The 27848-nt window shown below is 42.8% G+C and overlaps 1 protein-coding gene across 2 annotated transcripts in view; it reads right to left on the reverse strand.

Annotated features, from left to right (window-relative positions):
• Nucleotides 1-27848, reverse strand: part of PRICKLE2 (prickle planar cell polarity protein 2) — a 186247-nt gene that overhangs the window by 92388 nt on the left and 66011 nt on the right. Inside the window, exon 1 of one of the 2 annotated variants that reach the window (XM_074957397.1) lies at nt 12085-12321. The exons of the other annotated variant lie outside the window; for it this stretch is intronic. The gene's annotated coding sequence lies outside the window, so the exon portion shown is untranslated. Of the gene's footprint in view, nt 1-12084; nt 12322-27848 lie in introns of those variants that run through there. 2 annotated transcript variants of the gene reach the window in all.

The following is a 27848-nucleotide window of genomic DNA, read 5'->3' on the forward strand; positions in this document are numbered from 1 at the left end:
TTTCTGAAGTGGCTGGGTGTACTATGCATGGCTGGCATTCAGGCACGGACAATTCCCATGTAATACTCTGACATTTGTTCCTGTCTTGCCCCCGATCACAACTTCAGAAAGTAAGTAATGAGGATAACATAAGAACGTAAGAACATAAGAAAGGCCGTACTGGGTCAGACCAATGGCCCATCTAGCCCAGTCGCCTGTCTTCACACAGTGGCCAAAGGCAGGTGCCCCAGAGGGAATGACCAGAACAGGTAATTATCAAGTGATTCATCCCCTGTCACCCATTCCCAACTTCTGGCAAACAGAGGCTAGAGACCATCCTGGCCAATAGCCATTGACAGCAGGGGAAGTGGATCTGGAACTCATTTTAAAAAGCCTGGCCAAACAGGTGAAATCTTAAACACAATCAAGCTCAGATGCATATCTGACAGTTTCAAGTTCCAGAGGCAGATGCAATTGTTTTTATCAAAAATGTGGTATTCCTTTATAATAAGGCTTAATTATTTTGGGAAATTTGGAAAAAGATCATTGAGAATGGGGAGGGGGGGAGAGGGGAGGGAAGGTGTTTAGGGACAGAAATTAATTCCATCATGGGGTCATGGAACTAACAGCAACACACCAGATTACACATAGATATCCCTTTGATTTGATTTGATGTTGAAAGGCACTTCCTCTGCTTACTGTAATTGGGGCAACATTTTGTTGTGGAGGAGATCTGCCAATCTCTGCTCAGAACCAGGGGAAAAAAGGAATTCATTTCAATCCTTCCCTGCTAGCAATGTAAATGCTGTTGGGTAGTGCGGGTTGTGAAAAACAGCTTCCCCATCTACTCTGCAGAAACACTTGGTAATATTCAACTCATAGCTACACCCATAACTATGGTAGGTTGAAGCATATATTTTTGGACAATGCTACAGTATGGGGCTAGCTGCAGATTGAACACTGGCCATGTATATGAAACTCATGTAGCTAATCAAAGAGGGTCAGATTCCTCCTCGGTTAAACCTATGCAGTTGCACTGATGCCAAAGAATTTGGCCTGGAGAAGAGAATTCCTACAAGAGAAGGAATTGGTAGATTCTCCATCGGTTAGTCTTGAATTGAGATTCCATCTTTCTGAAAAGCAAGCTTCTAGTTCAACAAAAGTTAAGGAATTAGTGGGTGAAATTCTAAGCCCTGTGTTATGCCTGAGGTCAGGCTACATCATCGTAATGCCAACTTCTAGCCACAAAATCTATGTACTGTATTCCACTCTGATACAATGGAAGCAGTTTCCACTGACTTCAGTATGGGTTATACTTACACAACAGAAAAGACTTTCACTCAGAATGGTCTCCTCCATCCATTTTTGAAATGTGAATTTACACAAAGTCCTCCACCTCACACAAACCACCATTATATCTGAGCTGGCAGACTGGCATCACAATAGAGAATCCAAAGATTCCTTCAATCCCAGAAGTCTTTGCCAAGAGTTCACATATCCACTAAGATCGCACAGTGTTTGTGCTAGGCCCTTTACACTTACCAAGATGCTGAGTTCCAGTATGTGTGAGCCATACGAACAAAGGGAAAGGCACATTGCATCTGCTTGTCAGCTGGGCCATGCAGCCTGTGCTGTGTGGCTACTAGGTTGTGGTGTGGCCATAGATGAAAGAGCAAATGTTTGACATGCCTTTCACTTTGCTTCCAATTTGTGCCATGTGCCACAAAATTCTGATACATGCTCTCACATCTAAGGTAGCCAATGCTTAAACAAAAACCGGCTAACGGACAGGTCTCAAAATAAAATAGTCAACAGGGAATCATCATTGAGTGGGTGTGTTTCCATTGGGGTCCTGCAGGCATCAGTTCTTGGCCCTATGCTATTTAACATTTTTGTCAATGATCTGGAAGAAAACATAAAACCATCACTGGTAAAAGTTTGCAAATTACACAAAAATTGGGGGCGTGGTAAATAACGAAGAGGACAGGTCACTGATTCAGAGCAATCTGGATTGCGTAAACTAGGCTGGGAGAATAATTAACCAGGGGAACAGTTTACGAAGGGACATGGTGGATTCTCCATCACTGAAAATTTTAAAATCAAGATTAGATGTTTTTCTAAAGGATCTGCTCTAGGAATTATTTCGGGGGGCAGTTCTCTGGCCTGTGTTCTACAGGAGGCCAGACTAAATGATCACAATGGTCCCTTCCAGCCTTGGAATCTATGAATATAATTCTGTGCTAGTCTTTCAGAAAGCAAGCTGTACCCCATTTGCTCATCCCAGAAATTGGAAATGGCAACGGATAATGACAGTTTACTTTTAGGGAGTAGGATGGATGTAGACCAGGATGGTCCTGTAGTTAAGGCCCTGGACTGGCACTCTTGAGAGCAGAGCTCAATTCCAGGTTCTGTCACAACCTTCCTGGGTAACTTTGGGCAAATCACCTAGTCCCTTGGGCCATGCACAAAATAGTGAAAATGATACTTCCTTTCCATTACCTCTTTCTCTGTCTATTTACACTGTAAGCTCCTTGAGGCAGGGAATGTCTCTAACTATGTGTATGTACAGTGCTTAGGGGGCCTCTGAGTGCTACTATAATACAAATATTAATAATAAAATAAGGTTAAGAGGCTGGATATATTTAGTCTGAAACTGCATTGCATAGGACAGTTTCATTAGTGAGTGCATACTGGTGGTGAAATAATGGAATTATGATGCCAATGAACTCTACATGAAAGACTGAAAAAATAAATCTTTGCATTTGAAGCCAGAACAAAGATTCCTCAAATGTTCTAGCGCAAGAAAATAAATGTGTATTTGAATGACAAAGTGCATGTTTAGAAAAACGAGATGGGAAAAGCATTACAGCTTTGATCATTGTTAGACCAATTCTGAGTCATCCAAAAGAAAATCCGGACTATTTCAAACAAGCGACATCCACTAACTTGCAAATTCAGTAAGTGTTCTGCAATCATCACTGCCAATGATCCACACAAATGTTAGGAATCAGTTATTCAGCGGTGGGATAGAAGGCAGGTTAATCAAACACGTCTAAGCATTGTGTTACACTGCATCAGTTTACATGAAATGACAAAACATGACACAACAGAAGTTGACGCATAGTGAGAAATTCTCAGCTCTGTGAGAGCAGAATGAGCCATGCAATTTTCATTAATGTTACTGGGAACTGTAAGGTTCATTTCTCATGCACTGCAGGAAAAAATAAATGAGACCTTTGGAAATTACAGGTATATTCATGTCTGTTACTTGCAGTGTTTGACTCTGCAGTTCTGTTCTGGTAAGAATCCAACCGAAATTAATGGGAACACATACGGATGGCAAAATCAGCCCCATCATGTCTTTCAACTTCCTGGCTACAGTAAGCACACATTTCCCCTATATCTTTTCACTATTTGTTCTTGGTACCTCACTTTCTGCAACTGTCAAATTAAACAGCACACTTGCATTTTGTTTCCAAAATTATCCTGAATGCTGCAAAGCCGCTGTCAAGATGAGTTTAATATTAACCTCAGTCTTTTCTCTCTCCTCAGAAATGTTTCATCTTTCTATTAGTTTCCAACTGCTTCAGACACTTTCACTTATTACTGAGGGATACATATTGACACATGCCAGTATGCTAAAATTAATTATACTGTCACAAATAGTCAAATACACTTCAAATACTAGCTAGCTTAACTATTCCAAGTGTACAATGTGATTTAACACACAGTACTTTAATGTTTTATAACTTGTGATTTCATAACAATTGCCAAATCAGTAAGAGTGTTTGTACCACACTAACCCCACGTCTAATTTTGAGGGCATAATTGAGAACTCCAAAATAATACTGTTCATAATTTTGCACCTACAATGGGTTATGGTTATTGGCCTTGAATCAACAAGGTGGTTTTCAGAATCAAGGAGACCTCAAACTCTGAAAAATCCGGCCCCTTTAACATGTCTCCAAGTTGAGCATTCTGAAACAGAAGTACCCCCAAATCACTAGTCACTTGCAAATTTAGGCCTATCTGCCTAACTACCTGTCCCGTCCATGAATCAGGAAATGTGATGTCAAAGTGTTACTAATTGTACCTGAAAAACGTGAAGCCAAGTTGGTGCCAGTCAGAAAATCAGGTCCAAAATATTTATCATAAACATTCCCATAATGACAGGTTTCAGAGTAATTTACACTTCTGACATAGTGCCATTGTTGTTCATCCAAAGTACGATTAAGGTACAAAGACTATATTAGTGTAACAGTGTAAGAATTCATAAGCTTTCTGGACTAAAACTCTTTCCAGTTATTTCACTACATGACACAGGTTTGAATTCTCAGGAGAGCTTTGTTGTCCAGTGTCAGCACAGCGAAAATGTTAATGAATACAATCCTATAAACATTTAATGGGTACCTCCCTTTCAGTCCTGATGTGATTAAGCAGCAACCTCATTACCAGTCTACCTTTCTCCTTCACTTTTATCCCTTCACAACACAGTATGAGCTGTAAATATGGACCATATAATGAAATATTGGAAACATCAGTCCATAGTCCAAAGCAGGAGGAGAAAATCCAAACCCAAAGTGTCAGGTCACGTAACAGAATTCAAATAGCAATCACCTCGCTCCACCTTACAACCAAAGTTTGTGCAGAAAGGCTGAAGAGACAAGCCAGCAATAGGAGTTTATGGATAAACCTTGGGGCCAAATTATTATCATTATTCATTTATTTATCTTCTGGTAGCCCTCAAACAAGACCAGGCCTCATTGTGCTAGCTGCGGTGCATACTCATAGCAAGAGACAGTCCCTACCCCAAGGAGCTTATGATTTAAATAGACAGACAGAGTCTGTGTGAAAGGCAGCATTATTAATCCCGATTCAAAGGTGGGCAATTGAAAGGCAGAAAGGCCAAGTGAGTTGCCCAAGGTTACCCACAGATCTGTGGCAGAGCCAGGAACTGAATCCAGAACTCCTGAGGCCCAGCCCAGTGTCTTAACCACAGACCCATCCTTTCTTTCTATTCAGTTCTGGCTTCATGTACACCTGTGCAATTCCATTAAGCTCAGTGAGACTGCATGAGTCTAAGGGACGGGAGAACTGAGCACCAGGGACTCCATTTCATATATGATAATCTGCCTCTAAAATGTAAACCGTAAGAACATTCCACAACCACAGCTCACTTACCCACCCAGACAACCTCTATTGCACAAACCCAGTATGGGAGTATCCAACCTGGCACACAGCAGCATCTTACACCTACAATACAATACTTCCAATCAAGCTGTCAGCGTTAACTCAGTGTCTCCCCAGTGATATCTGAGCTAGAAGCATAAAAAAAGGGAGGTAATTTCAGAGGCTGCTGTATGCTAACTGTGGGAAAATGTTGATTTTTTAACCATGTTCACTGTTCCTTTCTCCAACTTTAATTTTTTCCCATTGAAACTACACGTATACATACAAAAAGGGTAAGAAATGAGTGCAAAAGATAGACAAAATATTCTTCAGATGCAGTATTGCCAACCCCGAGCATGCAAAAATCATGAATCAGGACCTCAATATCATGAGATTGTCTTAAAATCATGAGATCAATCAATAATAATAAGAGGTTCTTTTTATTTGCCTTCTAGATATTGAGCCTTTAGAGTTCATGCTTTCAAATATTTCTCTGCAACAATTAGGGCAGGCAGCTTTGTTAAAAAAAAGGAAAGCTGAGATTCTCACGTGGTCACTTGATTCCAGGACCTACAGCTTCAAGAGGAACACCAAATATGTAAAGGCTAGTGATAAAATCACAAGAGTTGGCAACACTAAAATATGGTATTCTATAGCTAGTGAAACCAACTTGTATTGACTGCCAGATCTGACCCATGGGATTTTTAGGACAGCCGTGTGCACGTTTTCCAGCTGAAGCACTCTGACTCTTGCAGAGGTACTAGGTCTGATTTCCCACTGCATCACTCCAGTGTTACACCAGTGTAACCCCACTGATTTTGGTGGTATTACCTCAGGGTGAAATTGGAGTTCTGCACCAGAGAATCTGACCTGTCATGTTTCTGGTCTAAAGTTCCTTAAGAAAGAGAAGAGTGTGGTATATTTAAAATTTAGTCAGTGCTAAAAATAAAATAAAAAAGCACAGAGTAAATCCTGCATATTTTACAACTCTTGATAATCCATCCAGAATATATAACTTTTTTGGCACAGATGTTAAGATTTATCGGAAGGTCACAAAGCAACCCTTCAGTTTTGTTTTACTTGGGACAGCCCCAATTTGTGTCTCTTTTGGTTTGCATTTTAAATATGGAATCAGCCTCATTCTACATGGTACATTTCAGCAAGTCCTGCATAACTTAACAAGGTTGGAGAGGAAGTATTAACGGGCTATTTCAGAGTAACAGGATGCAACTAGGAGCAGAAAAAATTAGGCTTAATGTCAGGACTGTGAATTGTCATCTTGTACATCATCAGTGATCTTCAGAGCTAAGAACATGAGCCTCTACAGCTTGGACTAAGAGACTTTGACTCCTAAATGAGCGCTCGTGCAGAGTTCGATGCACCAGGCACAGAAGAAGAATGCATAAGCACATACTGAGCAGAGATTAACTTAGAGGGATTCTCAAACATTTACAGAGTGGACCATCCCTTGATGTAACCTCATGGACATTTCTCCTACCACAGGTGATCAAATAACACCCCTTGGGTGGCCACAATTGCTTACATGGTCAAGTCAGGTTAAAAATACATTAGATACTTGCCTAATTTCTCTTAATGTGAAGAGAGCCAACAACAGAGCAACAACTGCTCTCTACAGATAACCAGCAAATGTTCTGTGGACCAATGGAGGTCCAAGGACCTCTGTTTGGGAACCACTGTATCAGAGAGTTGAACGTTCTCCAAGACTAGTAATGGAAGGCCCATTGCATGGCATGGGTAAAATAGGATGTCAAAGTACCAGAAAATGTCCCGCATAGAATAACCCAATGGTAGGCCCTAAGGCAGGGGTGGGCAAACTTTTTGGCCCGAGGGCCACATTGGGGTGAGAAACTGTATGGAGGGCTGGGTAGGGAAGGATGTGCCTCCCCAAACAGCCTGGTTCCCGCCCCCTGTCTGCCCCCTCCCACTTCCCGCTCCCGACTGCCCCCTCACAACCCCCGACGCATCCAACCCCCCCTGCTCCTTGTCCCCTGACCACCCCCCTGGTACCTCCCACCCCTAACCACCCCCCCAGGACCCCACCCCCTATCCAACCGCCCCGCTCCCTGTCCCCTGACTGCCCCGACCCCTATCCACAGCCTGCCCCCCGACAGACTCCCCGGGACTCCCACGCCCTATCCAACCCCCCTCTGTTCCCCGACCCCTGACCACCCTAGAACCTCCACCCCATCCAACCACTCCCTGTCCCCTGACTGCCCCCCAGAACCCCCTGCCCAGACTTTCACCGCCGTATGCATGCTGCTGCCACCCCATTACCATGCCGCTTAGAGCGGCAGGAGCTCGCAGCCCCACTGCCTGCACGGCAGCATAACTGCGGGAGAGGGGAGCCAGCAGGGGAGGGGTCGGGGGCTAGCCTCCCTGGCCGGGAGCTCAAGGGCCAGGCAGCATGGTCCTGCGGGCCAGATATGGCCCGCGGGCCATAGTTTGCTCATCTCTGCCCTAAGGGATGAGCCAAGTGATCTACTACATGGGCTCTCAACCTGTACCCCTTTCAGAAGGCTGATTTGTCTTGCATACCCCCAAGTTTCACCTCACTTAAAAACTACTTGCTTACAAAAATCAGACAAAAACACAAAAATGTCCCATTTCAGGTATTCCTGAAAAGTAGCCGACTTTCATTTTTACCATCGAATTATAAAATAAATCAACTGAACTATAAATATTGTACTTCCATTTCAGTGTGTAGCCTATAGAGCAGTATAAACAAGTCATTGTTTGTGTGAAATTTTAGTTTGTACTGACTCCGCTACTGCTTTTTATGTAGCGTGTTGTAAAACTAGGCAAACATCATTATGAGTTGAGTACTCCCTGGAAGACCTCTGTGTACCCCCAGGGGTACGTGTACCCCTGATTGAGAATCACTGCTCTCATAACCAATTCTGATTTCCTGTTAAAAGGCCTCACATGTGAGTCAAGCCCTTGGTAGCCAAAATGTCAACATTTTGAAACAGAAAATCCTTGTAGCCTCAGAGGGGTATATGATGTTATGTTGCAAGAAATTTCCCAGATACCTCTATGAAATATGCTGGTTTGCTTGATGACAAAGAGAGGAAGGATGGACTTGTGGTTAAAAGCTCTGGGCTAGGACCCAGGAAATCTGTGTTCAGTTCCTGTCTCTGCCACAATCTTCCTTATATAGCTACTTACTCTCTGTGTGCCTCAGTTCCTCATCTGTAAAATGGGGATACTAATCCTTCCTTTGTCTATTTAGACCGTAAGCTCTTTGGGGCATGCGTATGGATTGTGCCTACCACAATGGGGCTTCAATACTGATTGGCGCTTCTTAGTGACAGACAGGCCCCCGGCTATGATGCTATTTTTAAAATAAGGAGATGTTTCAATATTGATAGCTAACTGAAATTTGTGCGTCAGAGTCCGCTGTCCCCTCCCCTCCCTCAATGGATGAACACAAACACAACTGACCCTGCACTAAGTAACACTAATACCTACTCTGGTGTATTCATTATTACAGACATAGTACATCTTCAGTGGGTTTTTCCACAGGATGTTATCAAAAGTTTTCCCATCGGCACAGCCGAATGTGCTAATTTGACAGTAACTTGCGATTTCCTACAAAAGCCACTAGGAGTGTGCCTCCTAGCACTGCATTGGAAAGACACCCAGTGCTGTGCTGTGAATTGGAGGAGGGAAGGTGTTTTATTATCTGGAAAGTATGTGCTCCGTGACTTGGCTGGGTGCACTTCCTCAGAGCAAAGGACCCGAAAAGGCATTTGAAGATTAAACACTGTGTATAATTTCCAAAGAAACTGTTAATGAATTGGCCCAGGAGCTCTGACAACTCCCTGGCACTCCTGCAATACTGGACGGTGTGACAGTAATGCATGACTTCATTCCACGCGTGCACTTTCCCCCTTGCCAACAGCGACCATCTAAATACAGTTGTTAGCACAAGCCGAGTGCAGCGCCCCTCCCACGTCAGCCTCCAACACTTTACCAGATACCCGATACAAAGATCTGTACCTACATTTTGGGCTGCGTCGTCCCTGGCCTTTGCACATGAGCGGAGTGGAAATGGGTGCAAAAAACCTTCCCCTCTCTCCCCTGCATCTTGTGTAAGGCCCAGTGAATACTCCATCCTCGCATCAACAGATTGCCCCTACAAGGCACAGAGCCGGCCCTGCTCATTGGGAAGAGAAGGATGCACCTTCCCAAAGGATAGTGCAGACAGCGCATTTCTCCCACATGCTGGAGAATTTAGGAAGGTCCAAGGACACAACCCCTTCCCCAAGCTGTCCCACAGATAGTGCATGTCTACACACACCCCTCTTGTGGCCCTGTGCTCAAACACCTCAGCTAGCCTACTTGTACTGCATATAGTTTTAAAATATTTTCCCTGGTTGGGTTGGAGACAGCAACCACCCTCCCATTATTGTATATAATTAACATATTTAACATGCCCATTTCTAAAACACACTTTGTAAATGCTGTTAAATCCTCTCTCTGTTTGAGAACAACTGCCACCAACAGATACAAATGGCTGGTCTGTTTTTCAGTGACACATCAAACAATGCTGGGTAGCTGTCACCCCTTCTCAGATTTGAAATGTCTGGGTGCATATTTAGGTAGCCTTCCATCAGTGCTGTGCCCTCTGGTCTAGTTAAAATCCACCAAAGTATCTAACAGAAATATTTTAAGCACATAGGCATCTTCTCTGGAGAGAGGCATTCTAAAAGCCATACTCTCTCCCTGACTGGGATCCTCTGTAGTTTTGAATCATCACTGACAAAAGATAAAGTCCCAAAGAGATGCCATTTTGCTTCGCCTCACTGGGAGCAGCTCAGGGCTGTTACACAAGACTGTATTTTCAGTTTCCTGCTCCCCCTGACATCTTTACTCCTTTTCTGTTCATGAATGATGCGCTCACTGGTAGCCCAGGCAGCTTTAACAATGCCGGCCTTATTTCCCACTCCCCAACCCTGCAATGCAAATGGCCATAAACAATCAAACAGGACTGTTATGTGTTGGCTCGGTAGTGCTACGGCCCTTCAATTTAAGCTCTAGTGTTACCTAAGAAGGAGAGAGTCACCTCTGCAAAAATTCATATAGATTCTAATCACTAGAAGAGCAAAGAAAATAAACTCATTGAAGGTATAAGTAGATCCAGCAGCTAATTAAGGAAATAAGTGATAACTTAATCAAGATCATTAGCGAAATCAGCATGTTGCTCCGATTACTTAAATGGTAATGTAACAAATACTCTTGCGTAACCAGAGCTTTGAAAGGCTCAGGGAGGCCTGCTCTGTCAATAGGCAGTGCAACACAGAAAGATTGCCCTGTAACAGTACTTTCTTGTATTACACCAAAAACTGTGTCCCATCTGAGGCTGATTCAGGAAAATACTCAAATCCCCTGGTAATTTCCTGCAGACAGAACATTTAATCATCTCCAAGCCTCCACCACAAAAATCCAAAGTAAATGATTCACACTTTCAGAGGAATTTGCCTTAAGAACAAGTACAGTCTTCTGCTCCAGGATAGATCAACTATTTGTTAGAGCAAAAATATTTTATTTCCCTTTCTCTCCACAGAAATAAAGTCAAGTAAGCCTGGCCATAGCATTTCTCTTTTACTTTTTTTACATCAGCCAACTGCTCCTACGATTGGGATTATGCGCAGTTCTGTGGGTGTAGGATATGCACTGACTCTATAGATACATAATATTGGATCATTTTTATTTTTTTTTATCCCCACAAAGGGGCCGTTTGTAATATGATGAACAGAATTAGAAACTTACAAGGTTTTCACTGCTCCAGCTCACTTGACACCTTCACTTGCCCGGCACTATGTTCTCAAGTTTTTGCAACTGATTATTTTAAGAATTGTCCTAATCCACTCCCTCCCAAGTGGATATTTGCTCTGTCTGTATACACAGATCACTATGTCTGCCTCTCCAATTACTCCACCATTTGTGCAGATAAACACATCTGCTTGAAGAAAGCAGGAATCCCAAAGCATACAAATGATTTAAACTGACTAAACGAATGCAAATATAGGAGGAGGTTAAACATATCTATAGCAGCCAATAGACAAAGTAACTTAATGCAGACCAGCATTCTGTAGACCGCGTACTAGTTTGTATTTGCGAGAAGTATCTTTTTTCCACTCAAAAGTGTCATTTATGACTAACCAATGAACATGTGAAATGTGACTTGCTAGTTGCTTATTTGCAAAAGTATTCAAAAGCCAGTAAGTTTCATTAGATACTTAAAAAAATCTTTCTTTTACTTGAAAGAAAAAAAGTGCTTTACTTTGCATCAGAGAAAGTCTACATTCCCTTTAGAATTCGTGCTAATATTTTTAATATAAAAAGTCAACATCCAAGAGTTAAAAACAACATTTTAGCCTGTATTAAACACAGCTGTCAAAAGGTTCAAGATTTGCATTTTGTCATTCCACACAAATCCCCACAGCAGCTGAGATGACATACGCTACATTCTGAAACTAAGAGCTAAAGATAAGCTCCAGATCCCACAGTGTTTTACATTTTAGACTCTTAACGCACTAAACAACTACCAGTGGTTTTGAAGTTGGTAAGAGAAGCTGTGCAAAGCCACGGTTCTGTCAATTTTACAACTTCCCTAGGTAACAAAACAAAACAAAACAAAACCCCACTTGAAGTACAGATATTATTAATATCCTATATTAGTTAAATCAAGTCTCTGAACTGTAACTTAGCAGCAGTAATTAAATGAGACCAAAACTCAATCCAACATTTGAGCTAGTTAGCTCAGTTTTCCTGCCTAATTGCAAAAGCAACCCTGAGTTTACAGCTGGATACAGAATATTACAACTGAAAACAACTTTCCAAGTGTAAATATTAGTCTCAGACTAAATGGCTTATGCTTTCCTATGTTACAAACTGAAGACGATTACTTACCCCAACTACGCAGGCATTTATTTCGTGTGCACAAAAACCACTGCGTCAGTGGGAAGGAGAAAGGAAAGGGAGAAAGATGGAGAGAAAAAAAAAGAGAGACGTCTCTTCAATGTCTTCCTAATGAGAAAAGTGTGGTGGCTGAAGCAAAGAGCAAAAGGCTTACTGAGGCCCTCTGGGGTACTCAGCGAGAGGTGGAGAAGCGTTCTTACACAGCCTGACTAAACCACTGCCGTGTGGAGTGGCTCTGCTCTTCGGAGCTGCGAGTCAGTCAGGCCCTTTGGGGAGTTAAAGCACTCAGGCTGTTTCCAGGGACGCCCACCGAAGTTTTAGCTTATTGGCGAAAATCAGGAGGCACAACCCAACCCTGTCCCTCGAACCAAATGCCGATCTCGGGAGCCAGCATCCCTTGCAGCTTTAACGAACAGAGCGCAGGAAAAGTCGCTCTGCCCCACACAGCTCATGGCTGTACGCCAGTAGAAAAAAGGGTTATAAGCAGCACGTAGTTCTAAAAGTAATAATGAGTCTCGCAGTTAACTCTCAGCCGTAAAAGACGCCGGGCAAATAACCCGAATACTGTTCACATTTGTTCTTTTCGATAGAACCTAGCTGTAAAAGAGGCTCAGTTCTTTTCATTGCATACAGATCGACATGCTTGATCACGGTAATAACTTTTGGTACTTATACTAAACGAGGGGCTACTCAGAAAATTATAAACTGCAGAGCTACGTGTGCCACTTCCTACAGGAGGCACAGTGACCTAGAAACTTTCTGTTCATTCCCAAACAACAGGTCAGCATGGAAGAAGCTGCAGGCCTTTTATGCTCACGTGATAAACGTTGATCTTTTACAGTTGGGTCATCCTGGAGAGAGTCCGCTGACATATTGTACCTGCAGAATTTAGTCGAAAGATGCATTCGGAAGAAATCTGAAGTTATGTTGTAGTTCTGGTGGTGGTTTTCAACCTGGGATCCGCGGACCCCGGGGGATCCGCAGACTATGTCTCAGGGATCCGCAAATGTTGACTATGAAAATAAAAGTTTCAGATCCCAGAAATGGCATTCCGTTTTTCTGATCAATCAGAAGTATGCGAATACCCCCACCTACAGGTCAAAACCTGGAAGTGGTGTCATGACCAGAGAAGCCCACAGTTTAGCGCCCTTTCTCATCAAATGCTGGGCAGAGCACACGCAACATTTATAGTTGAATTCTGTTCAGTCAGCTTTCAGTTTAAGACTTCTATGGTTGGGGTCCGCGGACCACAGGTTGAATTTCCAAAGGGTCCACACCTGCTTTCGACATTTTTTTAGGGATCCGCAAATGAAACAAGGTTGAAAACCACAGCCCTATAGTGTATACTCAAGAATATTGAATTCATGTAAGGACTGCAGAAACCAGCCTTAAAGTAGTTTTTTCCAGCTTGGCACAGGCATGTGGATAAAGCCAATGAAGACTACATGGGAGCAAAGGAGTGAGGCTAGAGAAATCATTTAGCTGTGGTATTCCCAGATTAATGGACTGTTTTGCATTTCAAAAGTATTACCTTGCAGATGCAAAATACACATTCTAAATACAGAAAAGGAACTCCAAATAAAAGTTCCAGAATAACCAAAACACAGGCAAGAAAAAAGGTATGTCTTTAAAACTTCAGCGAGATCACAAGGAGCGAGAGTAGGAAAGCAAATTTCACTTCCATTAATTTTTGTGATGATGGAGAAAAATCAAGGGATGGAAGATCAGAAGAATGCTTGCAAGAATAACCATGACTATCTCAGCAAGCAGGCTTCCAGAAACTCACTCTTTTTGATTGTTGAAAGCACCCCATTTTCTTGCAGCCAGCTCTCGCCAAAATTAAATGTGTCGAAAAGAGTTTAGCAACTTCAGCCCCAGAAAAAACACATTTCACCAATGATCTTCCAGAGCATCAGAATTTGGGGCAGGCTATTATTACCAGAGAAGGCTAACGGGTGTGCTTGGTACTTTATAATCAAATGTCCCTTTACCAAGGAGTTTACAACCTAGGTATGATACATAAGATACTAGTCAAAGTACAAAAACACATTCAGACACCACCAGTACATCACTATACATTGGAAGACTTCACAGACTAAGTAGGTTCTAAGGAGGAGTTTGGAGGTTATCCTGCTCACTCAGGAGACTACTCAGAGCAACCAATAAGAGTCAACTTGTGTCTGATAAAATCCCCAAATCCGTTTTTACCCAGCCCTCAGTTATACCATACGACTGGGCTTTACTGAGGCTGTTGTTTTAATTATGTGAATTGTAGCGCTCATCATAACATGACAGCAGTGGAAACTGATGTCTTCAGGGGTATCCACAGAATCAACAGAACTGCAAGGCAGCCCTCAACACATTGTCCTCCCTCCATCTAGAGAGAGCACAGCAGAGTGCAAAAGGAGGGAGTTTGGTCTCCTTGCATGTTCAGTCCTGGGCTTCTTTGTTGAGGCTCCCAACAAGAAAGGCACTATTTACAAGAGGCATGTCCGCCCTCCGAAAGTGGAAACCTGTCTGCCCACCAACAGAAGCAGCTGCCCCTCCACTGGATGGAAAGGTCTTTCAAACACTATCGACCTGAGCTGCAACCAAATGGAAGAGAACTGTTTTATATCCATTTACCAAGTCCCAGAACAAAAGTCTACCACCTGAAGCCAAGAGGAGAAGCTGCCAGCTTCTGATTCTGTTCCACTTGTTTTGTAAGCTGCTTTTTGGTTGTACTCCTCCTCCGCTTGAAGAACCTATTCAGCTTGTCCCCCATAACATTTCGTCTGGCCCATCGCAGGATGCTAAGGTCCAAGAGGATCTGCTTCAGGTCCAGGTATTTGGCTCAGTTTGCTTACACGGCAGGATCTCCTTCAGAGATTGGGTAGCACAGTCCTTCCTCTTCAGCCTCTCTGTTACCCAGATACACTCCATGTGCCAGCAACATCACCTGAGCCAGCAACCACAGTCTAGGCTCAGCAGGGATAAAAAAAAAACCCTCCACGCTGCAATACAGCAACTTAAAACTCCAGCCTGGCAACTTCTTATTTCACTAAACCCACATTAGGAATGTCCACAGGAGCTGATTTTACTAGAAGATGTCACGAATATTTATGCATGATTTTTGTTTAGCGGTGTGTATTGTAGAGCTGAGCTGCCCCACCCCCCAAGCCACAATGTTACTCCAGCCTAGACGTGTGTTTGTTTGCGCGTCTCTTAAGGTACGCCAGAGCAAAGGTGGGGCACTGCAGTGTGATTTTCAGTTCTCCCATGCATTTACTGAGGGGGATAGCATTGCTGCACTGAAAATGCCAGATGCTTTTCTGCAGTCCAGCCCCTTTGCAGCACTGGTAGAGGCAGGAAAGCCACCGTATCTTCCCACCTTAGGAGTCCGTTGGCACAGCCAGCTCTTCCCCCCGCCCTCCGCCCCCAGAAGGCATGGAGGGAGGGAGGGGGCATGGCCAGGGCCCTCTTGCTGTCTGGCTACTTTTGGCTGGTGTTATAACCCATTGGGGCACAGCTAGCTGGGAAAGTTTGGAGCCACACCAACGCTACTCTACCCTGTAGAGCCAGCCACAGAATCGGAGCCACAACTAATTCCACCGCTGCATCCACCACATGCAGGGCCCAGCTACAAATATGTGTTTCCAAGTATGTTGGTGTGGCTGAATCTCACGAACGTAGCCGCTCTCTCTTGGAGCTTGGTATTGGGTTGGGTGGGAAAGTTGCCTTACTTGAGGGTTTTCTTCCTCTTTAATGTTTGAGTTGCTGTGAGGAAATAGGTTAGAGCAACTTTAGCTCAAAATTAACAAAGTTATTTTTTGTCCAGAGATGTTCAAACACATCAACAATATCAATTTGTTATCCTGAAGGCTGTGGGATGCGATTTCTCTCCAGGAGGCAGCAGGACTCAAAAGCTAGAATTTATCAGATTATGAATACTTTCCTATCCAGCCTCTTTTACTGCTCTATAAATCATCTTCTCATTGTCTATACAGTTCTCCCCCCCCCCAATATTGGATTAGCCTGAAAACCAATAAACATACTTTTAAAAAGATCCTCAGCTACACATATGGAATGGATTAAATGATATTCAATTTTTCCATTCGCTAGTGCTAAAGAAAATCTGTTCCTTGAACCATTTTTATTTTGCACATATAAGCAATTTATTCCTATTTTATAAAACTATTTCTCTTCTAGCCAGTACTCCAAACATCCATCTATAAATTCATTTTGAATGTGCCCAAGACAGAACTATTTAAGTGCAATGTACCAAACTATGATTCAAAAACATCATGTTCAAAAATCTCTCTCTCTTTGAGATGGGTGTACAGGCACTCAGACACACGCAAGCCAAGTTTTTGATATTTCAGACAAGCTAATCAGTCCTTTCTTTTAGCCTCATCAACATAAAAGCATGTTTACGGACTCTGTGGGTCCTCTGTACTGATAAGATATTTTATCTCTACAGTCAAAATGGATCCATGGCATTTTAAAGAAAACCTCTGAAAAGATGAATGAGAACTGCTTTGTGAAGTATCTACACAAACTCACAGTGCTATTTGGCAATTACCTGCCAGATCCGCAGGTGGCATAACTCTGAATGGATGCTTTGATGTCACTTCACTTCAACTGTGATGTTCCAATTCACACCACGTGAGGATCTGGCCCCTAAAGTCTATGGGGATGGTAACAATGGAATTGATTTGGCCTGTCTTGCTGAAGTGCTTCTCTTTCTAGAACCACCATACTCTTGCAAAGTATGCATTTTCTTCTTTTTTTTAAACCCAGGAGTCTGGTTTCTGCATGTTGCTGACCTGTTTTCAATGGGGGCTTGAGAGGGCCCAACACCTCACAAGATCTGGCTCTTAACCTCTTATTTACGCTCCTCCAGTTTTATTTCTTGCCTCCCGCCCCAAGTACCTCAGTAACTGACATTGGGCCACTTTATCTACAGCCGTAAGGGCAACACATGCTGCTTCACTTTTCGATTCCCCTTTGAAGCTGCTCTCTGAGCACTTCAGAGACCACTGTCTCGACGACTGAAAATTTCCATTAATTTTTGGTTATGATTAGCAGGTCAGTCCTCGCAACTCCAATAACAGCAGGGTTGATAAGTGCAACTATATTAAAATTATCTATGCATAAGGGAGAATAATTAGGGGAGCAAATTCTTGCCAACACTTATCAGCTGTATGCTGGCTGCTTGCTTTTGTACTGGTAAAGGCTTCAGAGAGCCAGGAAGGCTGCACTGTGCCCTAAACTTCATTGCTCCTCAACACAGTGTCTCCAGGAAGACAAATCTCTCCTCTGTTGTGGGCGAGATGTTGATTGCAAAACCGTGGAGGCAATCCCTCTGGGAGGCTGGAGCACAGAGAAATTAGAGGAACATTTTCCTCTCGGTGTATCTGTGCCACTTCCATTTACGCAGATGGAAATTATGCACGCAGATCAAGTAGGTGACTAGGTTTAGAAAATTCTGCTCTGGCCTCAGGAGCACGAGGCATGGGGGGAGGGATAGCGAGGAAAGAAACACGTCTGCTGAAATCATGAAAAGCCATAGCTGCTTGTAACCACAGGAACTCCTGCAAATGTTCCATTCTGTACCCGCTCGCAGGCGTCATTAGTCACTATGGCAAAACTGATCAAGATAAAAGGTGGTTTGAGACAGTCATAAAAGACTTGTAAAAATGTTTAAGATCTCAGCTCCTTTGAAGCCATCTAGAGCTCTGCTAAATTGCTTCTTTTATTTGTTTTCTGGTACGGGTTAGCTTAGTTTTCAAACTAACAATATTTATTTGAATACACCACATATCTTGGTCTGTAGGTCAAAGCCATGACAGACATGCACAATTATTTAGTGTAATTCCCAAGCTATGAAATTAAGCCCAGCACTGGGGAATGCCAACTTCTACTCTCTGAAATTAGAGTGGGGTTGTAGGAGCTAGGGCATGGTCTACGTTGCAATCACACGGTTTTGCCATTGACTTCATGGGAGCAGATACATTCCATGTATCTGGAAGAGTCTGTTCCGTTTGCAAATGTTCTGAAGAGCTCCAACAAAGTTCTGAACTGTGAAAAATGGATAACACTGATGAACATCACAGGCTAGATTAGGGTGACCAGACAGCAGGTGTGAAAAATCGGGATGGGGTGGGGGGGGGGGGGGGAAGGAGCCTATATAAGAAAAAGACCCAAAAATCAGGACTGTCCCAATAAAATCGGGACATCTGCTCACCTTAGGCCAGATCCTCAGCTGGTGTGAACTGTAGAAGTCAACAGCGCGAGGCAATTTACACCTGCTGACGATCTAACCTATTGTTTTTAAAACTCCCTTTCTCAGAGTGCTTTTTATTCTTTTCATTCTGTCACAGTTGTTTCATTATTTGCATTGGAATAACAGAAGAAACATGCCTTGACATGACCCTCACCATTTCTTAAAATAGGCAACTGTAGTGGAAGGTTGGAATAATGACCAGAGGTACAGTTCAGAGCTTCATTGCTAGAACTGTTCAGCTTTACAGTCCTGACCCCCAAACTACTGACTAGGTGGCACTATAAGAAGTAGCCATAAGACCTATGAACGTAGCTTGTAAAGCTCGTGTGTTCAGCTAGGTAAATCGCTCAAGGGATCGGTCTGTGGATGTTTCTGAAAATGCCCTCTCAGGGAATGGAATGGCTATTGCAGTGAGGAACGAGTGTGTTTCCAGCACGAGTGTGTTGTGTGCAACATATTCTGAGGGGGCTTTCAACTACCATAAATTAATTTGGGCAGTGGGGCCTGTCTCTTTCCCTTTAGTGCAGGCGTGCTAGAACGGTTCCACTTTGCAACGCAGTCCAGGCCTGTTTATTTTGTATTTCCAGAGTAGCTCACAAGGCATCACTCCAGGGCACGTGTTAACAAACAGAAGAACGTTTAACAGTACAAATACACAGAAGTGCAAATTAGACACCTAACACGCTTCCAAACAGAACTAGAAATTTACATTTTTAATGTGTCAAATCATGAAAAATAAGAGCCTTCACTTCCTTGTGTTGAGGACACCTTACTTCTCTCTCCCTCTGCCATTTCTTTGGCTGCACTGGACCCTACAATGACAGGGATTGTTTCTTGAATTAGGGAAATGAAATCTAATTGGCCTCTATTGGTAGCAGTTACGGGAATTCTCTTCCTGAGCATTCTAATTCTGACTTAACTGTCATCATGTCCCATTACATTAAAACACGCCCATGACAGAAAGACTACAGGGCCAACTTTTACAAAGCAAGCCATTTTATTTTATTTTTTTTTAACCACCACGCTTGAGGACCAGATTTTCACACACAAACTCTGTACAAGCAATTACTGCGGCTGCCCATGCAAATGGCCGGTTGGGTATTCTGCATGTGCACTCCCTACAGTTTGCTGATGCTTATATCATCATAGCAGCATGCGTGAGTTATTCACACGTATTTCTATCCACTCCACTCCAAATGTCGTCATCATCACGGTATGAGGAATCGCAACTCTTTTCAAACAGGAGGCATTTTATTAAATAAAGCAGCTACCCCTACCAAAACAAGCTAACAGGCTTCCAAAGAGCTTGGGTTCCCATTTTGTCTCTCTTGTTTACCAGGGAGTCCATCCTCTCTGGAATTCTATACAGCACACAGAGACACCTAGAGGCTGGATGATAGTCTGTATACAAAAATATCAGTATTGATACTGTAGGACCCTTTATTTCATTCTCCTTTGTTACACCAAACTATGTAAATGCTGTATCCCTTATAAAATACTGTTGAGGATTGTAAGTTCTTTTCCCTGAAGAAGACCCGAACCACTCCCTGTTTCAATGTTAGCGCCACTCAGCTTTGGTGTTTAGGTTCCTCTCCCCTGGTGCTCACAAAGACTCTGCCCACCCCTTATCAGGGTGCACCGTCGGGGAGGAGGAGAACACAAGCAGCCTGGCTTCCATAACCGTGGCCTGGACCAGGGCCAGGCACAGTCCTAGTCATTGTGCTGATGGATTGATCTGTCCTTCCATCCCTATTCGCTGGGCATGCTCAGTGCCCAAAAAGGGGCTTGGGAGGGCTAGGGCGCCCCTCCCCACTTATACGCTAGAGGGTGAAGCTGGCTGGCCACCTGGGGGGTGGGGGGGGAGAGTAGTGAGCTGCACTCTGAAGGGGCGCAGCAGCATAGGCGCTGACTCTGTGGGTGCTCCGGGGCTGGAGGCATTTTTCCATGGGGAAAAATTAGTGGGTACTCTGCACCCACTGGCAGCCAAGCTCCCCTCACCCCCCGCCCCACCTCAACTCCTCCCCATACACCCTGCCGCCATTCCACGCCATGGGCAACAATATCAGGGACATCAGATCCGCACCATCAATGAATACATTTCACTCGTGCAGGATTTTTAGAAAACTAAAAGGGAAACAAAAATTTGCCGGTGTAGATGAATCTAATGAACGATGCCCACAACAGCTTTTTTTTCTGGATTTGATTAGAGAATGTAACATACCAAAAACATTTTTCCCCTTTACGATAAACTCTGTATTCTAAAATTAAACCCAGCAGGGTAAGCAAGATCCTGTATAGATTTCAAAAGATACTGCACTCTTTCTGTCTTTCTGCCTGCACTGTAGACACACATTGCGAAAACGCTTGAGTACCTCTGGCACCAAACGTAAACACTACGAGAGCTAAAATCATGTACTGTTTTTATCTTGATAGTCTACACCACAGAGCACAGCTGCGGTTCGCCATTTCAGGATAAACCACTCTCGGCTTTAGATCATTTTTAGAGTGTAACTGTGGATGCGAAAGCAAGATGGTATCAAAAAGAGAGGGAGAGGGAACAACCAAAGAAATGTGGGAATTAAAAAATGACAGACTTTTTTAAAACACATTTCTTAGACATCAGAGTTAGCGTTTCCCTTAAAGACAACTGAACCCTTTCGTGAGTATATAATAAACCCTAAAGAAATTCTGGATCTTTTGTAAATAGCAGGCTCCTATATGTATTTTTCAATTGAGATGACTGTAGCTGGGTCTCTGCTTTAATAATCCCAAGGATTACTTACATCTTCCATAGTTATTTCTACTGCAATGGATAACTGGTGCTTATTAGAAGAAAGGAGTAAACCTTTCACTTTTTTTTTAATAACACTCTCCTACACATAATAGTGGTAAGTAGGCTATAAGATCAAAACAATGTAAGAGCACTGTCTAGTGGCTTAATGAAATCGCATAGAAAGGAATTATTTCTATCCCTGTAATCTCAGAGCGAAAGAAAAGCCCGGAAAAGTGGAGTAAGTGCTCAGTAGTGCCAGCTCGCACACTTTTAGTGAGAGTCTTGCAATATTTGGTGTTTCTTTTGAAGCCCCAGCTTCTGGAGGTAGGTGATTATGAGAGAATCTTAATCTTAAAAAGTAATTTCTTTGTCCTCCTGGTAATGGAGAAAAGCTTGAAAATATGGCCAAACGCCACTGACTTGAATGGGGCTAGGATTTCACCCATAAACTATACAGGCTCAAAAACCAGAAGGCAGGTGAAAAGAACCCACATTTTCTCTCTCTCTATTTATTTATTTTTTTTTTATAAACTAAGTCTCCTGATTTTTAAGCCCATTTCCTGATTTTGGGTGGCCTGCCTGATGATTGTTGAGCATTTGGGGTTGGCAACATTGGACGCTTGAGTGGCGGAACTCCTGCAGAGATGGAATGCTTCAAAACTAGCATGTGGATTTTGCTTTCTGTTTGAGTCAATAACAACAGTTTCCAGTTACACAGGCTCCCCTCATTTCTCATCTTTCCTTAATTACGGCTCCCCTGGAAGAATACACAAATGGCTACTTACAGCGGAAGAAAGCAGTTAAATACTCTTGAACAGTAGGAGCTGCAATTGGCATGTTAATGAGATTATTGATTTTTAATGTACTTGTTTAAAAATAAAATTGCATGCATTTGTACAGACCTAGTAGCTTCCCAATGCACGGGAAACCATCTTAATGCACGTTACCCCAGCGCTGCCTTGAATAAAAACTGATTTCTCCAGTGCCTTCCAGCTGTTTGTCACATTTCCAGAAAAATGGCACCTGACTGGAGGTGTGTACAGTGTTTGGACCCAAACTAAAAAGTGTGGAGTCATTTCAGCTACCATTGAGGTCAGTGGAAAGTTAGGACATTTTGCACCGTGACTTTGCAGAATCAAGTACCATATTCCACTCAGGTTCTTATATCTTCCTATATTTTCACGCATTTCATTGACCTTTCACATATGGCTTATGACCATGTGGGGCAGCCACCATTTCTCCTGACATCAAAGATCTGCGCTGGAAACCTCCTGAGCTAAATCCACGGGTCTCTTCATCTCAACCTGAACCAACACTTTGAAGCTGGAGGCGGTAACAGACTCATGCGCTCTTTGGATCAGACCCAGAGATGGACATATAACAGACCAGTGGGCAAAGTTAAAGGAAAAGTCAAAGTGAAATTGTGACCTCCTGAAATTGCAAGTCCTTATGGAGCAAGAAAGCTTCATCAAGGCATCTTTAACTTATTTCTCATAGAGAATGGGGCTTCAATGGGACTACAAGTGCCTAAAGTTAAGCACATGCTTAAGCGTTTTGCTGGATTAGGGCCTAAAACCCATTTTATTAAATGGCCATGCAACTCAGGCCGTAGAGGTTCATGCTTTCAGAACCAGAAGTCCCAGACTCAATCCCCACTAATAACAACCCACCCATGGGTGCAGCATTACATGTGCCCATATAGGGCAGGTGCGAAGAGTCAACCGAATGCATGAAGGAACAGGAAGAAGGAAGTATTTATACCATGAGTTCCACAGCACTGGGTAACATTACGAGGCCCACTGTAATCTCTACAGCTGTATAATGCCATGTAGCCTGTGATAAAGGACAATATGTGCTGCCGTAGTTTTGAGGAGCTCCCATATGTCTGACTTACCACAGGGTCACTCCATAGTAATCGGGGGGCATTTTGAGAGTCATTCCTCGAAGCGCTGCCCCCTGGAAAACAGGGCTTTTGTGAATTATGTCACACCATGAGCCGATGCCTTACGCTGTGATGCGATACTCAGAAGCGCTTGTCTGTGGCAAGACTTCTAGGAATACTGATAGCCAAAATGGTGGAACTCTCTCTGGTTTAGAGGTTCAAGAGATAAAATTCTCAAGTTCTCCAGTGTTAGGAGGTATCTGTATCCAGGTATCCCAAACTAAGTGAGGTCATCTTAAATCTGAAATGTTCTAGTTTCTTTGAGGAAAGGTTAGATTATAATCCATCAACATTGTTTTACAGCTTTTAACAGATATCTGACCAATGGACATAGTGTATTTATTTATTTTTCTAAAATGGAACACAAACAGAGGCTCCTGTGTCCTGAAATTGGTAGGAAACTTAGCATTTTCTTGGCTTTTACGGAATCATAGAAATGGCGGTCTGGAAGGGGCCTCGAGAGATCATCCAGTCTGTCCCCTGCACTGAGGCAGGACTAAATATTTCTGTAAGCACTTTTGTGAATTAAACTGCCTTCAGCAAGGAACCCTGCAGTACTATCTAATTCATGACTATCAAAAGCAGCGAGCAGCCGTTCAGAAGAGAGGCAATGATCCTTGCAAGACAGTGATCTATTAGTAGGGATCTACTATTCCAAACGGATCCCAGTTTCACCTCGCAGCTACCCTCTGAAAGGGTATACCAGCGCAGCTTCTCGTTCAGAATCAACACAGTTGTTTGCGTTGCATTCTTCTCTTTCTTACATGTCTCACTCAGCTCCTTTCCTGTATCCGTAGAGTATTACATGATTGTTAGTGTTGAATGCTTGTTCTCTAGTCATAATTCCTTTAGCCACACTAACACTGGAGACTGATCAAAACCCTGGACTCTCCATTTTGAAACACAGTCACGAGGCAGCTTTTACAAACTCCACCTCAGATGCAGATATTGATCTGCAGCAAAAACGTGGGAAGCTAAAGGGTCAGCTGAGCACTGGCAATAACCTTAGGAGAATATGAGCAACCACTCAAGGTACAGTGGCTTCATTTGCATCATGTCAAATTCCAATGGTCACAAAATGAAACCAGTAATGCCGAGGACTTAGGCCTTCCCTCACTACCTTTGCTTTGCATTAATGAAAGGGTTGACCCTCATATCCAAGTAAACTAAGGGTTAAATTGTCATAGTTCGGCCACTACCCACAGCAGGATGTAAGTGAAAATGTGGGAGCTCTCAGAGATAGACCCAACGCCTCCACCGTTGTAGACTGGGCTCATGCTGTTCCTCTTACATTCCAAACAGGCCTTGATAACATATGGCTCATCTCCAGGAGCGAAATCAATGTGTAATATCGACTTCCAACCTAGCAGAAAATAATTCTAACATTATGCAAGGGCAACACTGACAAGTGAAGCCCATTGAAACTTAATTGTTGTGGGTCACACAGAGTCAATCAAACAGTCGTTGGAACTCAGATTGTGGACACATGTAGCATGTTACCAGTTATAATGCCGCCTCTGAGTTTTCATACCCAGGAAGCAGCATTTCTGATGCAATATTTTTGAAAAATCCAGAATCAGTGAATAAACACAGAGAAAGGCACAGCTTCCAAAACCGCAAGGCAAAACTTAATTTCCGCAATCTTTGCCCTTCTTGTACAGCGTTCATTATACACCGAAGTACTCAACAATTCAAAATGGACTCCACAATTCAGTTTTACCCTCCTGGTTACTTATCAAGGGACAATGTCATGTAATATTTCTGTTAGAATAGTGAATCTTCCTAGATCTTTGGAAAATAATCCAATTACATTTAACATTATTAAGTCATTTGTTACATGAAACAAAGCTATGGATAATACTCTGATTATTCCCTAATAAATATCTATACAACTCAGGAGGAAATCGATTAAAATGCATTTTACTGGAAACCAGAGATAGAAGAAATATTCACTTTCTTGATTATATAAATAGAGAAAATGCATTACTATTAACTCCCAGTCTACAATGAGATTATTGGTTTATCTCAATCAAGACTAAATATATTCAGCTATTAAAATATTGCATACTTTCTCACTTTATATAACCTTCAAAAGAAGGCAATCATCAAATCTTTATACAGCCTCCAAAATACATTAAATTACTTAAATGTAATATATGGAAGCCAATAGAATGTTTTGTATCACATGTAGGAATAAAATAATTTAGAGTCGGAACTAAATATCAAAGATTGATTTAAAATAAGGAAAAAAAGTTCAAGTCCTCAAAATCAGCCTCATATATTCAGACCTGATTTTTGTTTTTGGATATTAACTGGATATTAACAAAATTACATAAAGTACATCTGATACCAACAAATCTATGTTTCAATAATACTGGTGATTCAATTAATCCCAAATTCTTTGAGTGTCAAACCCACTTTAGATATTGGGAGAAAAAAACCGAATTGATTTTATAGACATTACTGTTGAAAGTTGATTTTCACTTGTCATTCTGAAGTCACTCTCCCTGAGTAATCTGGCTGGTATTAAAACAAAACACAAAACCCATTGCCAGATACTGTTATTCTTATACTGAAGAAAAGGAGAGACACTTAGAACTCTCTTTTAACCAATGGGCACCCTCCCTATTGGAAACACACATGTGAAAGACATTCAGAAAATCAAAATGTTTCAACTAATTTATAACCCATTTGGCATCCTGTTGAAAGAATGATGGAAGAATCATTTAGGAAGCTCAGACCTGCCTGACCAAAATCTTTTCTTCTCCTTTTTAATTTCTTTTCCTGTAATTGTATTATTTACTATTTGAAGATGTATATGTTTATATAAAGCCGGAGTTTGCAATGGAGCTTTAACTGAACACCCAGTGATTTGGGTACCTAACTCCCTTAGGCTATTTTAAAAATCCCAACTTAAATCCAGTGGAAGTTCTGATCCAAACAATAACAACAAACAATCCCTCCCCAGGACAGAAAAAAGCAGCTCCCATCATATCCTGCTTATTCTTTGTTGTACAGGATGAATAGACTGCTGCCTAAACACCCTTTAAGAATTTGTAGGTATCATTGTTTCAGGCTTATTATGCTTGTTTTAAAAGGTGCTGCAGACAGATAGGTTAAAGCTGCAGTGTTCCAGCGATGCTTTACGACGTGAAATGCAGTGACTTCTCCGGATCCAGCTTTGCTCAAAGTCTTATTCAGGAGACACAGTCAAATATTAAAATATAACAGCTGGGGGAGAGGGAGGGGGTAAAACATGTGGAGTTTTAACCAAATAACTCCCATGGGAAACACTTCTGCCATGCTGAGACTCACAGACATTTAAATCTAAGGGTGGCAGGGGGTGGGGAAAGGGATCATTTTATATCTTTTTTAAAAAAATGTAAGCAATTCTTGAGCTCCTAAAAGCAAAACCAGAATGTTAGCAGGACCTAGTCCTATACACTTTTTCATTTTTTTTTTTTATCTGCAGAATCTGATCCTGAGATCTGCTAAGCTCGTCCTGCAGGATGCGGAGTGCAATCAGCTGTCACTGAGAGCAGAGGGCACCAGGCACCCTGCAGGTGGTGCTATGCAGCTCACTGGATCAGGCTCTTGAGCAAAGTTGTCTAGTGGTGGCAAAGGCTCTAATTTCACAGCTCTCCTACAAACGACAGACACTATTTCAACATGTGATGCCCCAGTAGAACTTTATTTTATGCACACACTATGCGTGCATACACGTATGCAGACCTGCGCGTGGGTCTCCCAGTTCAAAGCTCTGCAAATCCAGCTAATGGAGAATTCCCCCTACCTACAGAGCCAGAGCCTACTTCTCCTCGGACACAAAAACATGACTGTGGAAAGGGGTGCCGGCTGGGGTGTCCCAGTGCCCCAGTGATATTGGCTGTTGGCAGCTGGGTCAGATGCTAATCTTCCCTGGGAGACTGTAAAGGTGTAAATGTGACCTACATCTGTCTTTGTCTTTCCCTTCTCCTCCTGGTCTTGCTCTGAGCACTGCTTAGCCAGGCTGGAAAATCTGGCCCATACCTTTACACATACACACCCATCTGTACACACATGCTTCAGAGACAATGATCTGCCCAGCTCCCACTGCTGAGACTTATAAAATAAAATGCTCCTTGGCCAAGAGTTAGAACTGCATTGCTTGATCTTTTACAGCAAGACTGCAGATCTCCACATCAACAAACGGGCATTGACTGCGTGGGGAAACTGGATCTGTTATCACTTCAGAGCCTGCTGTAAAGTTCAGCTGCTGCAAAAAAGGCTACACGGGTTATTGTAAGAGGTTATCATCAAATGTGAAAGTGTTCATGGTGAAAGATCTTCGTGCATACAGACCAGATAGTGAATAGCCATCCTCTGCTAGGCAGGTGCTTGTTTTTTCAGGGGGGGAGGGATAGCTCAGTGGTTTGAGCATTGGCCTGCTAAACCCAGGGTTGTGAGTTCAATCCTTGAAGGGACCAGTTACGGATCGGGGGCAAAAATTGGGGATTGATCCTGCTTTGAGCAGGGGGTTGGACTAGACCTCCTGAGGTCCCTTCCAACCCTGATATTCTATGATTCTATGATTATCTAGGACCCCGATTCACTATTGCATTGATGCATGTGCTTAACTTTCATCCAATCCCCATAGTCGGTAAAACTTCAAACACATTCTTAACTCGTGGCAAACGCATAAGCCCCATTGCAGCCAATGGCACGTAAGCCAGTGCTTAAGGGCTTTGCCGAATCAAGGCCCATGCTATGACACCATCAACATTTTAGGGGTTGTA

This window comes from Natator depressus, chromosome 7 (assembly GCF_965152275.1).
Source record: "Natator depressus isolate rNatDep1 chromosome 7, rNatDep2.hap1, whole genome shotgun sequence".
Taxonomy (NCBI): domain Eukaryota; kingdom Metazoa; phylum Chordata; order Testudines; family Cheloniidae; genus Natator; species Natator depressus.